Source organism: Theobroma cacao, chromosome 9, assembly GCF_000208745.1.
Source record: "Theobroma cacao cultivar B97-61/B2 chromosome 9, Criollo_cocoa_genome_V2, whole genome shotgun sequence".
Classification (NCBI taxonomy): Eukaryota; Viridiplantae; Streptophyta; class Magnoliopsida; order Malvales; family Malvaceae; genus Theobroma; species Theobroma cacao.
In genome coordinates, this window is record NC_030858.1 from 18,276,713 (window position 1) to 18,289,188 (window position 12,476).

Here is a 12,476-nt window from a genome sequence, read left to right on the forward strand (position 1 = left end):
CTTTGCTTTTAGACTATGTTTGGTAATTTAAGAGGAGTTATGTTTGGTAAGTTAGAAAATGTCGAGCAGTAAGAAGTAAGAGGGTTAAAGAAGAGAAGTGATTGAAAGTAATTTCTTTTTTTCTTTCGTTTGGATTTAAGAGACTTGATCAACAGAGAAATAAAGATAAAATACGGTTATAAGAAACTTGTCTTGCCATTTATCAATGAATTATCTAGATACACTTGACATTCTATTTTTCTTCAAAAAGTAATGGCTAAAGAAGTGTTGAAGATAACTTATCACTTACAATTTTTCTTCTGTTCCATCCATTTCTCTTCAAAATTAGTTATCCAAACAAGAAAAGTTACTAAAATTCTGGCCATTCCTTGTTTCTTTACTGTACTTGTTTCAATTCACGTGTAATAGTAAGTGATCTTTAATTGTTCGATAAATGTCCCAGAGAAATGCATTTTGTAATGGAGATGGGGTGTTGTAGCATTCTCTTATGATCCTTGGTTAAAGTATCATTTTCTTCCCTTTGCACTAGGCTTTGTGAATATGGCATCAGAATTTGATAAGTGGGGATGGGAGCATGTCACTGTGTTTGGTGTGTTTGACAGGGGGAGTGGTACTAAAAGATGGAAGTGCAATCATTGTAATTTACGATATAATGGATCTTATTCTCGAGTTAGGGCCCATCTTCTTAGGTTCTCAGGTGTTGGGGTCAAAAGCTGCCTTGCAATAAATAGGACTTTAAGAGAAGCATTTCATATCTTAGAGGAGGAGCGCTTAGCTCGAAAGAGGAAAAGGACTTTTGGAAGTGGGAAGCCTAGTAAGCGCATATCAACTATAAACCAAGAGGCACATGGAAAACTATCAGAAAAGAAGATTTGAATGACATTATAGCTAGATTTTTTATGCGGATGGATTAAATGTTAGTTTAGTCAACTCTCCTTATTTTAATGAAATGGTTAAGGCAATTGCAGCTTTTGGCTGTGGGTATGAACCCCCTTCAATGGATAAGCTTTCTGACTGCTTTTTAAGTAAAGAAAAAGGAAGGATTGAGAAATCTATTACTTTAGTTAGGGAGTCCTGACCTCACACTGGTTACACTGTGCTGTGTGTTGGTTGTTTAGGCTGCGGACACAAGGTTGTTTTCATGTTAACATTTTTGTCTCGAGTTCAAGGAGGCTCATATTTGTGAGAGCAGTAGATATAGATGACAGTGATGAAGAAGTCGATATGTTTACTAGTGTCCTTACTGATGCAATTGTAGAAGCTAGAGCCATAAATGTTCTTCAAATAATCTCAAATATAGACCATGCTTGTAAATCAACTAAATCCCTTATTTCATCCAAGTTTCCTTATATATTGCGGTCACCTTGCACTTCACATTATGTCCGTATATTGATGGAAGAAGTAGCTGAACTGAAGTGCATAAAACCTATAGTTTTGTGTGCAAAGGGTATTGAGCAATGTATCTTGATAAATCACCATGCTTTTCCGTGTGAGAGCCCTGATCCATTTTCTGCCAAGTTTGCACCTTCCTATTGCTTTGTCAAGTGAATTTTTGAGCTAAAGCAGGCACTTCAAGATGTTGTTGTGAGCGAAGAGTGGAAACAATGGAAACATAGTATTCTTAAGGATATTCTAATTATCGAAGCTTCCATTTTAGGGGATGAATTTTGGAGCAACGCTCATATGATGCTGCAATTGTTTAAGCCTTTTGCAAAATTACTTGCTATGCTTGATATTGACAAATCTGTGATGGGTGCTGTTTATGATTGGCGTGTTCAGGCACTTGAAGTTGTAAGGAGCAAAGAAATCGATGAAACTGCATTGAATCAGTTGGAACTTCTGATAGAGAACAAATGGAATGTGTTATTTTCCCTTCTTCATGCTGCTGGTTACATATTGAACCCAGGATATTTTGGAAGAGGTCAGGCCAAGCATAAAAGTATAATGCAAGGTAGGAAAGCCACTTTATAAAGGTATGAGATTGATAGTGCAGCTAGGTGGGTCCTTAGAAAGCAGTTAAGCTCTTATTGGCGATTAGAAGGATCCTTTGGAGAAGAAGATGCACTAGATTGTAGAGATAAAATGGACCTAGTTGCATGGTGGGAAAACTTTGGTTTTGAAACACCTCACTTGCAGACTCTAGCCATTAAGGTCCTCAGTCAAGTTTCAACCATTTCAATGTGCCAAGATATTTGGCAAGGTGATTACTTTCTATGTTAAAAAGCACTTAACAAGTTGGGAACACAGAGAGTGAAAGATCTTGTCTTTGTTCGAAACAACCTTAGAATTCATAGCCAGAAAAGTGGGAGTTCAAGCTCTAGCACAAATTGTGCAAGAAATGTGAATATGATCAGTTTTCCATATGGAGTTAAGTCATGGGATTATGCTCATCTTGAACAAACAAAAGTTATTGTAAATATCCATGATGAATTGTTATAGATCCTGCTTAACTTTCTAATTGTTGCAAGATTTACCAGAGTCAGGGCCCCATGTCTACTATATATTTTTTTGAAAGATTAAGCTGGAAAAATGAGAAACTCAATTCATGGCTAAGTGAGTGGGGCAAAAAAGTAGTATATTTATTGCTGATATAAAATAGAGCTTGCGCAATGAGCTTAGGTTTTATTGAATTGTATGATGTTATGTGTTACTCAAGGTGTCCAGAGAAGATTAATTTCAGGTTAGCAATGTGCTATTTGGATTGTTGAAAATTTATTTGTGCATTATTGCCAATAGATTGCAAAAGATTAGTTGTCATTATATATATATATATATATATATATATATATATATATATATATATATATATTGCATGGGGGAGTGAAGATGAAGAAGGAAATGGATTTCCATCCTCATCCCCATCACCAATTTGAGGATCCCATCCTTGGAAATTGCCCACCAAACCTAACGCCATCCATGTGAGGATGCTAATTAAGAAACATTGTAAATTGCGATTCCTAGAAAAGCCTTAAAAAAAGTCATAAAATTGAAAGCTAAACAATATGTTAACTAAGAGCTATATATTTTGTTTAGAAAAAGCTATAGCCATCTCAAATCACTTCTAAAAAGCATGATAAGTTTCAATTTGAAACCTTTACTCCATCCACCTAAATGTTAATGAATTCTTATTCTTTTTTGAAAAGTTTTTTTCTTTCATCGGACTATGAAAAGTAAGAATGCTTTAGGGAGTCTTAAATCTGCAGCTAAAACTCTTCCCAACATTCATCAAAACTGTACAATTAATTTGATTTAAGAATACTTGAAAACGATATTAAAACTTTTTACCATTAATTTCAATGTCATGACATTTTAATGATGATGTAGGAAGATGAGATGGATTAAGTTTTGATCATGTAGCACATTATTTTGATTAAATGAGAATTAATTTTTTTAGATACTAAAAAACAAATACTATTGAAAATAAAGTTTCTTTTTTTATGATAATGGGTGCCACATAGCTAAAAAACCTAAGGTTGGCATGCCATAACATCAACAAAAGAATCACACGGTTGAAATTAATTGTTAAATTTAGACATTATCATCAATTGTTCTTAGACCTACTTTTTAACTTAAGTGAAAAGATTAAATTAGTTAAAATTAGGGTAAGGAGGCTAAAATTACTAAATTGAAATGGTCAAGCTCAGATTTCGACCTTTAACAAATACCCTTCCTTTATTTGACTCAAACTGGAACAATATTTTTTACTACTAAGTATGTGAAGGATCTTTTCTATAAAAGGTTGGTAACTATGGTAGCATTGCACTAAAGTAACGAGATGGGTAAGAAAAGAAAGGAATAGAGGAAAAGTGGGTAGTTGTAGAAAGCCTTATTATCGGTGGAAAATGATCAAAAAGTTGATAAGGTAATAAGGGTTAGGTGGAATGTGGGGAAAGGTGTTCTTTAATAAGAGATGTATATTTGAAGGAAAGGAATAAGGAAGGTTAGAGAAAAAAGCTCTAAATAGAATAAACGTTCATTTTTAATCTACTAAAAAACTTAAGCTCAAGTTTATAATAGTGACTGATTTGGATCGTTATATAGGTCTTAACAATCACATTCATATCTGATCTAGGATAAGGTATCACAATCCCACTCACTTAAATCTTTAATGTCTTTATCAAGGCCACACATTATAATCACAATCAAGGCCCATTTCATAAGACCAAGATCTCACCAATGCAATGTAGAAGCCCACATTATGCTAGCATATGCTCTGATACCATTTGTAATGACTCAAGTCTAAGCACTGGCCCAACAACTTTTTAGGCTTAAACTACATGGGCCTCACAAGCTTAAGCTCAAATTTATAGTAATGCCTAACTTGGATCATTATACAAATCTTAACAATCATATTCACATTTAATGTAGGATGGGGTATCACAAGGGGTATGGGAAAATTTGGGTCTAGAGGGGAAAAGAGATATGGTAGGATGATGGAGAGAAATGAAAACAAAAAAGGCACAAAAGAAAAAAATACTAAAAAACTTTAAAAACTAAATAACTAGTAAAAATTGAGAAAATAAATCCACAAGTCTCCATATGTGTAATCTTGGATGGAAGAATTTCTTAAAATCTTCTTTGGCTTAAGGTTTTGTTTCTATGTTGTTAAAGGCTTTCTACTTATAAAGGCCTACCCATGAGATCCCCCTAATTATGTTGGATAGTTAGGATACATACTTGTTTGGGGCACCATGCTACTTCAAGAAAAGGAAGGATCAATAGAGTTTGGAGGGTGAAATGTTGACTTCAATAAAGGTCATTAGTCAAGTGAATGGCTATTGCTAATTGCAAAACGTTTCTTGGTTCTATGGTGAAAGTAATTATGAGACTAAAGGCTCTTGTCTCATTCTAAGTGACACAGTTGGCATGGATGGAAAAGTGAAATCGATGTAAGCTGCATAAGTTGCAAGATAACAAGTGGACACTGCTTTATTCCTGGATCCTAACAAGGGAATAATAGTTATTGCAAGTTATAGGATAATAGCAAGTGGACATTATGGTATTCCTAGATCTTAGTAAAAAGATGATAATTCTTAGTTACAATGGAGGTTCCAACTAGTTGATTTTGGGAAGTTTTGAAAATTTTGATGATTGTAACTAGACATAGAGTTTGGAAGGAATTAGGTAGTTACGTGTTGATATCTTGTTTTGATTCTGACTTGGAAGTTGTAGGTTTGTGTTGGGTGTTTATGGGTATGATCATTTTGCAACATGATGTTTTTGGTAGGCTATTACGTTGCTAAGCACTTGACATAGTTAGTTTGTTGCTAATATCAAATGGCTAACCACACTGTCGTTAAGTGGTAATTTTTTGTACTTTTCTTTGGTAATGAAAAAATTACTACCTTTCAATAAAAAATGATGACACATGGGAAGTACTTGACTCTTTAAAAAAGGTTAAGAAATAAGTGTAATGTAAAGAGTCCCACTTTGAGCCCACTAAACCATAACTCTCTAAAATATCCTAACTTAGCCTCAGCCAGGTAGGGTCAAATTTGACCCATTGCTCTTTTTCCTCCCCTTTTTTCTCATATTCCTTCTCCTAAAATGACACTATTTTGGTGCTTATTGCTCTTTTCTTTTCCTTTTTTCTACTCCCCCCCTCCCCCCCCCCCCCCCCCCGCCAAAATGGCTTTGTTTAGGTTGTATAATTAAACAGTCAATGCCTCTGTCCTCTGCATTTTTTTTCTTTAAATTTTTCATTAAATTTTAAGAAATACTTGCATAATTCCAATTTATTTATTTATTTTTATAACAAATTTTATATCTAAATTGATTTGAAAAATAATTCTTAGACCCTTACACTTGTTTTCAAAAAAAAATGGTGTAATTTTTTTACTGAGAAAGTGCAAGGATCAACCTTTCAACATGAATAGGTCGATCCTTCACAAAAACAAAAGCTTATATTAACTTCCTTGGCTCCCTAAGATCGACCCCTAATGGTAGGAAGGTTGATCCTTGTAAGAAGGAAAGCCTAAAGACATGCTCCGCGGAACAAGGATCGACCTTCTTTTAATTGAAAGGTCGATCCCCATAAGGCAAGATAATTTTTTAAACTTCTTGAGTGCTCAACGATTGACCCTTTTCAATTAAAAGGTCAATCCTAGAAGCACATGTCTTTTTTTAAAACCACGAGGGTGTACAAAGATCGACCCTTTACCATTCAAGGTCAATCCTCATAAAGCAAAACCAATTTTAAAAACATATAGTGGTTTCAAGATCAACTCCTTGCAATTAAAGGGTTGATCCCCAAAGCACGGAAACATTTTTTAAACCTCATGGATCGACCCTTATTTCAAAAAGGTCGATCCTAAATGAAACAAACACGACTCTTTACATAAAGACAAGTTTTAAAAAAGGGATGAATTTTCCCTAAATTTCATTCTTTCATCAAAAGACACAATTTAGGTTTTTTAGAGATGCGACTTTTCACTAAAGGCTTTTTCACTTTCAATTTCAAAAACACACTAAATCTTCAAAACCCTTTCCAACTTAGGAAAGCCAACCCTTTCTATTCAAAATTCGATCATCTTTCCAAGAATCAACCCCTCCACACTACAAATCAATTTTTCAACCATCAGTCCTTCAAACTCCTCAAAAACGACTCCTAAACATGTCCAACAAATGGAAAATCGCAGTCATATGGGGTTATTGTTGTAGGACATTGCTTTTCCAAATCCTTTTAAGCAAAACTTCACTCAAGACAATGAGGAAGAACATTACAATAATTATTTCTTAAGGAAGAGAGTGCATCATGGAAGGGTGATGACCTAAATTTTCTTGAGTCCATTTGGTTTCCTTATCTTGAGCACCTTAAAGACTTAGGATGGTATAGATATATTTGGATGAATAGACCCATGCATGAGCATCTAGTTAGATGTCTTTTATTGCAATGGGAGTATGAATTACAAAGGAACTAATGATGGTGAGATAATGATGCATGATGATTCCTTTGTCACATTTGTCACGGGAAAAGAATTTAAGGTCACCTCGTACTGACTTAAAGAGGTCATAAGCCTTCAATGTGCACCAAATGCCCTCACTTACATTAGCGATGACCTTACTGAACAAAAGTTAGAAAATGAGATGTTTGTCAATCTATTGACTAATACAAATATCCTAAACTCTTGAAGTAGACTAACCTTGATGGATAGAATTTTTCACCTCATAATGTGTCATACATTACGTCCAATAAGTAGTAAATATTCTACTATCTTTACTAAGGATTTGTGGTTCATGCATCATATTAAGAGAAAAACACCTATTAACCTAGCTAACTTCATCTTTATTGACATGATGAAAATAATTTTCGAGTCTAAGCTAACTTTACTATATGGCCAAGCCATTTGTTAACTTTTTGGCCATCTTGGTATAGAAACTTCATGTGATGTTGACATTAGACAAAACAAAGCTAAATACTTTGACTGAAGAACCTTAACAAGAATAGGTTTCATAGAAAATCCTGCCATTGGTACTTAGGTTAAAAAACATGACCATCACTATGAGCTATGAGACGATGAGGACCCGCATGCCTTCCCTATGATACACCTTTAACTCCACCTCCTTTTTCGAGTTATGTGCTACTAGAAATCGTTCATCCATTTAGTATTCTATTATTAACATTTTCTCTCTCGAGCAATGTGTTTAACTCTAAGGATGTGTTTAACTACTTGATGGCACGCGTTGATTCCATGGAGACTAGAATCTTGGGATGCTTCCATAGCATGGACTTTAGCCCTAAAGTCAACAATTCCCTTCTTGATCTTATGTAGATCATTATTAACACCCAATTTTGACGAGGTTAATCATGCCATGGATTTTCGTTTCAATGATGTTGATCAAACCATTGAACGCGTTCTTCAGCATCAATGGTCAATGGATGAGTGTATTGAGAGGCATCTCCCAAAAAGAGGCAACTAGCTTTGCTATTAGATGACTCTATCTCTTGCATATTCACATTTTCAACATTATATTTCTGTTCATGTTTCTGTAGACTTCTCTATTATTTACTACTCTCTTTATCTTTGAATTACTTGGGTAATGCTTGATTATGCTTACATTTTCCTTATAATATTTATAGCATAATCCATGACTTGATCTTTTTTTATCTACTGACTTTATGATTTTAGCTTCCTTATGATGCTTTAAGCTCTAAAATTGTTTATGCTCTCCCTTTAACCTTGTTTTGATATAAAAAAGAAAAGAAGGTTTATGAGTATATTTGCAAGCTCTTTTCAGCAACTTATAATTGAAATTTTTCTAACAAAGAGCTTTCAAGCTAACAACGGTAGAGAGACCTTTTTAAAATAAATTTTGCTAATAATTTTGTCATATAAAAAAAGAGAAGATTGTTAGCTTTAAAATTGGGTTATGTTTTTAATTGACAAAATTAAAATGATCAAAATTTGTAAACAAGTCATGTGAAATGTTTTGAACCTAAAAACATCTTCCTAAGGTCTTGAAAAGTTTTGACAAACTTATAGCTCTTAATAGAAATAAAAAAAATATTCAAAGTGTCAAAATTTAGTTGTAAAGATCGAACCCATATTGATGAAAAATCAATCCCAAAGAAAAACAGAGGGCAAAATTTTCCTTATGGAATTTTGTAGGAATTTTGTAGGATTGACCCCCAAGATAAGAAAGGTTGATCGTTGTGAAATGTAAAGCATATGAAGCTATTAGAATCTTGTTGGATAGATCCCCTCAAGTTAAAAAGGTCAATCACAAAAAAGCACAAAAGGCAAGGGAAGCCATTGAAAATTGGTAGGATAAACCCTTCAAGCTAAAAAAGTCGATCTTAAAAGAAAACAAAAAAGAAATAGCTATTGGAAATTGGAAGGATCGACCCTTTAAACTAAAAAGGTCGATCTCAAAGAATAGAAGAGAAATAGCTATTGAAAATTCATAGGATCGCCTCAAGATCAAAAGGTCAATCCCAAGATGACATAAAGGAGAAGTGAAGCTTTTAAAAGTTAAAAGATCAACCCCTTGGACAAAAGAGGTTGATCTTTAAGAAGAAATAAAGAAATTGTCCCAAGCCACATGGAACTGGATTGACCAGTCATGTTTAAAAGCTTGATCCCTTAGTTATAATCGAAGGACAATTTCAAGTAATGATCGACCCCCACCCCCTAATCTTAAAGGGTTGATCTCTCAGTCACAGTAAACCAGCATTAAATGTTCCAACAACTATTTTCTGCCTTAAATGAACCTCAATGGCTCCAAATGACGCAAACACTATAAAATAGAGCTTTTCACTTATTTTGAAGACTAAAAAGACTCTGAAAAATATCTCCAAGCAAGAGAGCAACCTTAAAATCTTTAAGCACACTCACTTATCTCTTTTTAAGCATTTAAGTTTTCCTCCTAGCATTTATTAAGCTGATTTTTCTACTACATCTTTTTCCAATCTTGTTTAAGCTTAAACCTTTATAGCTCATCAACCTTTAAGAGGCATTTTAGCTTTATTTATTTCATCCCTCATTTATTGTTAAGTGGTTATACCTTAACCAAGTGAAAAGGTAGAAAATTTTAATCTTATCCTTTAAAAAATTAAGGTAAGGGTTGTACTTGAACCTTAAAAAGGCCTATTTATAGTGGATTCAAAATACTTTAGTGAGTTAAAGGAAAAGATGTAGGCAAGGAGGCCAAACCTCTATAAAATTCTTATGTTCTTAGTTTTCATTTATCTCTTCAAGTTTTTAGTGTTTCAATCTTGTTTTAAAAAGAAAATCTATTTTCATCAAAATTGTAAAGAATTTTAAAAAGAAGTCAATTCACCCATCCTCTTAAACTTCTTCACTTTGAGTTTATTACACTAATAAAATTAAATATATTGGATAAAATGGAGTGTCTACAATGACAGTAATTTCGTCAAAAAATTTCATTGAAAATATTTGAAAATAGCTTCCATAAAAAATCCATCAAAAATTTCTAATGGAATCTTTTTGACTAAATAAATTCCATAAGAAATGGCAAGTTTTTTTGTATTGGGTATCCCATCATTTTGTTGTTATTCTCTTCTATCATCTTAATTGTTCCTAATATCTTCTCTTAGGTAGTTTGGAACATCTTCATTTTCTCTTGCATACATGAGGTAGTCTTATTAATTGTGGTTGGTAGTCTTTGTTGGTTATTGGCTAAATAATCAATATCTTTTTTACCATGAACTTGAGAATAAAAGGATTTCTACAAATGGATTTCTTTTCTTAAGTGACATTACCTAGTGTAATCAATTCTCCCTAGTGGAGTCACCAAAATATGGACTTTTTCTATAAAGGTATGTAGATAAGGTAATGATGCACTATAGTAATAGGTGGGTAAGTGTTGTTCAATTTTCTACCCATGCAAGTATACGTATCTCAATGATAATATAATGATGAATAAAGTGTTGATCCCAATGAAAATTAAATTAATTCTTACTATTAATTACTAAAATTAAACACCCTAATTTTATCCAAATAATAAAAATTGAATTAAAAAGCATAATTAAAACAAAATTAAAAACTAAAACTAATCTAAATTTACTCAGCAAAATTGTTTTTATAAGACTTGATTGACTTCTAGACCTATTACTATGATGTCCCTTAATGCTTCATCTGATTATTGTCTCTTTCTCTCTCTCTCTTAACTCAGTTTAATAGATTAAGTTACTAACCTAGAGTTTTAAATTATTTATAAGTTTTTATCGAGTTTCTTATAAAAATATCTCTCCCTATTAACTTACTATATGTCTATACGAATTAAATTGAAGAAAAATTAATTAAATTCGTACTCTAATCTTGGCTACGTATGGCTTATAGGTGTATGTCTACCCTATATACAAATCAAATCACTTAATCAACTAAGTGTATTCAATCATATATTATTTTATTCTAGGCCTACCTAAATCTTCTTCGTCAAAGTTTAATTTAGATTTCCAAAATAATTTATTGGTGATTAGGCAATTAGAAGTAATAAGAACAGAATAGAATAAATAACTTAAAACCATCAAACATAAACAAAAGAGAAATAAATAAATCAGACTACGTATTGAGTTCAATTATAATCTTAGATAAATATTTTGTTCTCCATCAAGTCACAAATCATCATCATATTAAGTTTAAACATTAAAACCAAACTAAGAAAATAAAAGAATAACAAAAAGATAAAAGAACCCAAGAGTCATAATCTTGATCTTCCATTCTTCTTGAATCCTTCAAATTCTTCTTAGTTTTGATGCTACTTTTTTCAATGGCCTTGTGGCTTATTCTTAATTCAAAATCTAGTGTTTCGTATCTCTATTCGAAAGATTGTTTTTATAAGACTTTGAAGTTGGGTCAAGTTGGGTGAAGAAAGAAGTCAATTCTAATAAGGATTTTCTCATCAAACTATGTGAGCCATGGCCTACCTCCACCAAGGTTGCGGCTTCAACCATTTAATTGGTAGAAATTGTAATTGCTCTAGGATTGCTGCAATGTTTAAACTTTGACAAGATTTTTTACCACTTTTCAAGTAGAATTGGACGAAATGATAAACATGAAAGTCGTAGCTTTTTCTCTTAGCTTTTTAATAGTCTAAGAATTATCTCATTTTGAGTTTTTTAGATATATTTATGATCAAATACCAAGACATATGCAGTGAAAGTCTGCACCTATAAGAATTCGAAACAAGAGCTTTTAACTTCAAGAAAAATTAAAGAAAATGTGGTATTTTAGGTTAAAATCTAAGCATAATGCTCAAATAAGTTCTTAAATTATTTTAAAAAATTTAAATAAGTTATTATTCTTTTATTGCATTTAAGCATGCTTTTATATTTTTAATTTGAGTCAAATAAGCCTTTATGACTAGTAATTGACTAATTGCCATTAATTCAAATGCTATTTATCATTTCATATCCATATGACACTAAAATGACGTTAATGAGAAATATAAAAAATATCACATAATCATATTATCATGCTAATTTAGCATTTATGACTAGTAATTGACTAATTGCCATTAATTCAAATGCTATTTATCATTTCATATCCATATGACACTAAAATGGCGTTAATGAGAAATATAAAAAATATCACATAATCATATTATCATGCTAACTTAACATGTTGCATCATCATCAATTATGATATTTTACATGTCATGTAAACTCTACGAGGTGTAAAATAACAAATAATATTTGATTAAATTAATCATTAATTATAAGTGCTTATTTAATTTAAAATAAAAATATAAAGTTTTAATTGAACATAATAAAAATATAAAAATTTATTTAAAATTTTTTGAATAATTAAAATTTTTTTTTGGATATTATATCTAAACTTCAATGGAGTTTGGATAAAAAATTACAATGACAAGTTAATGGACAAACTTAATGAGAAGTATTCAATCATTACAACGCCATTTGTTTTCTTTTTCTAGAGCTATGTAAGCCCTAAAAGCGTTGAAACTTGGGCTGGACCTTGGTCCATAAAAAATGGAGTAGTACAGTCCTGAAT

The 12,476-nt window shown here is 32.2% G+C and overlaps 1 pseudogene; it reads left to right on the top strand.

The window, feature by feature from the left end:
* On the top strand, window positions 541-2,439 carry LOC18589486 (annotated as a pseudogene).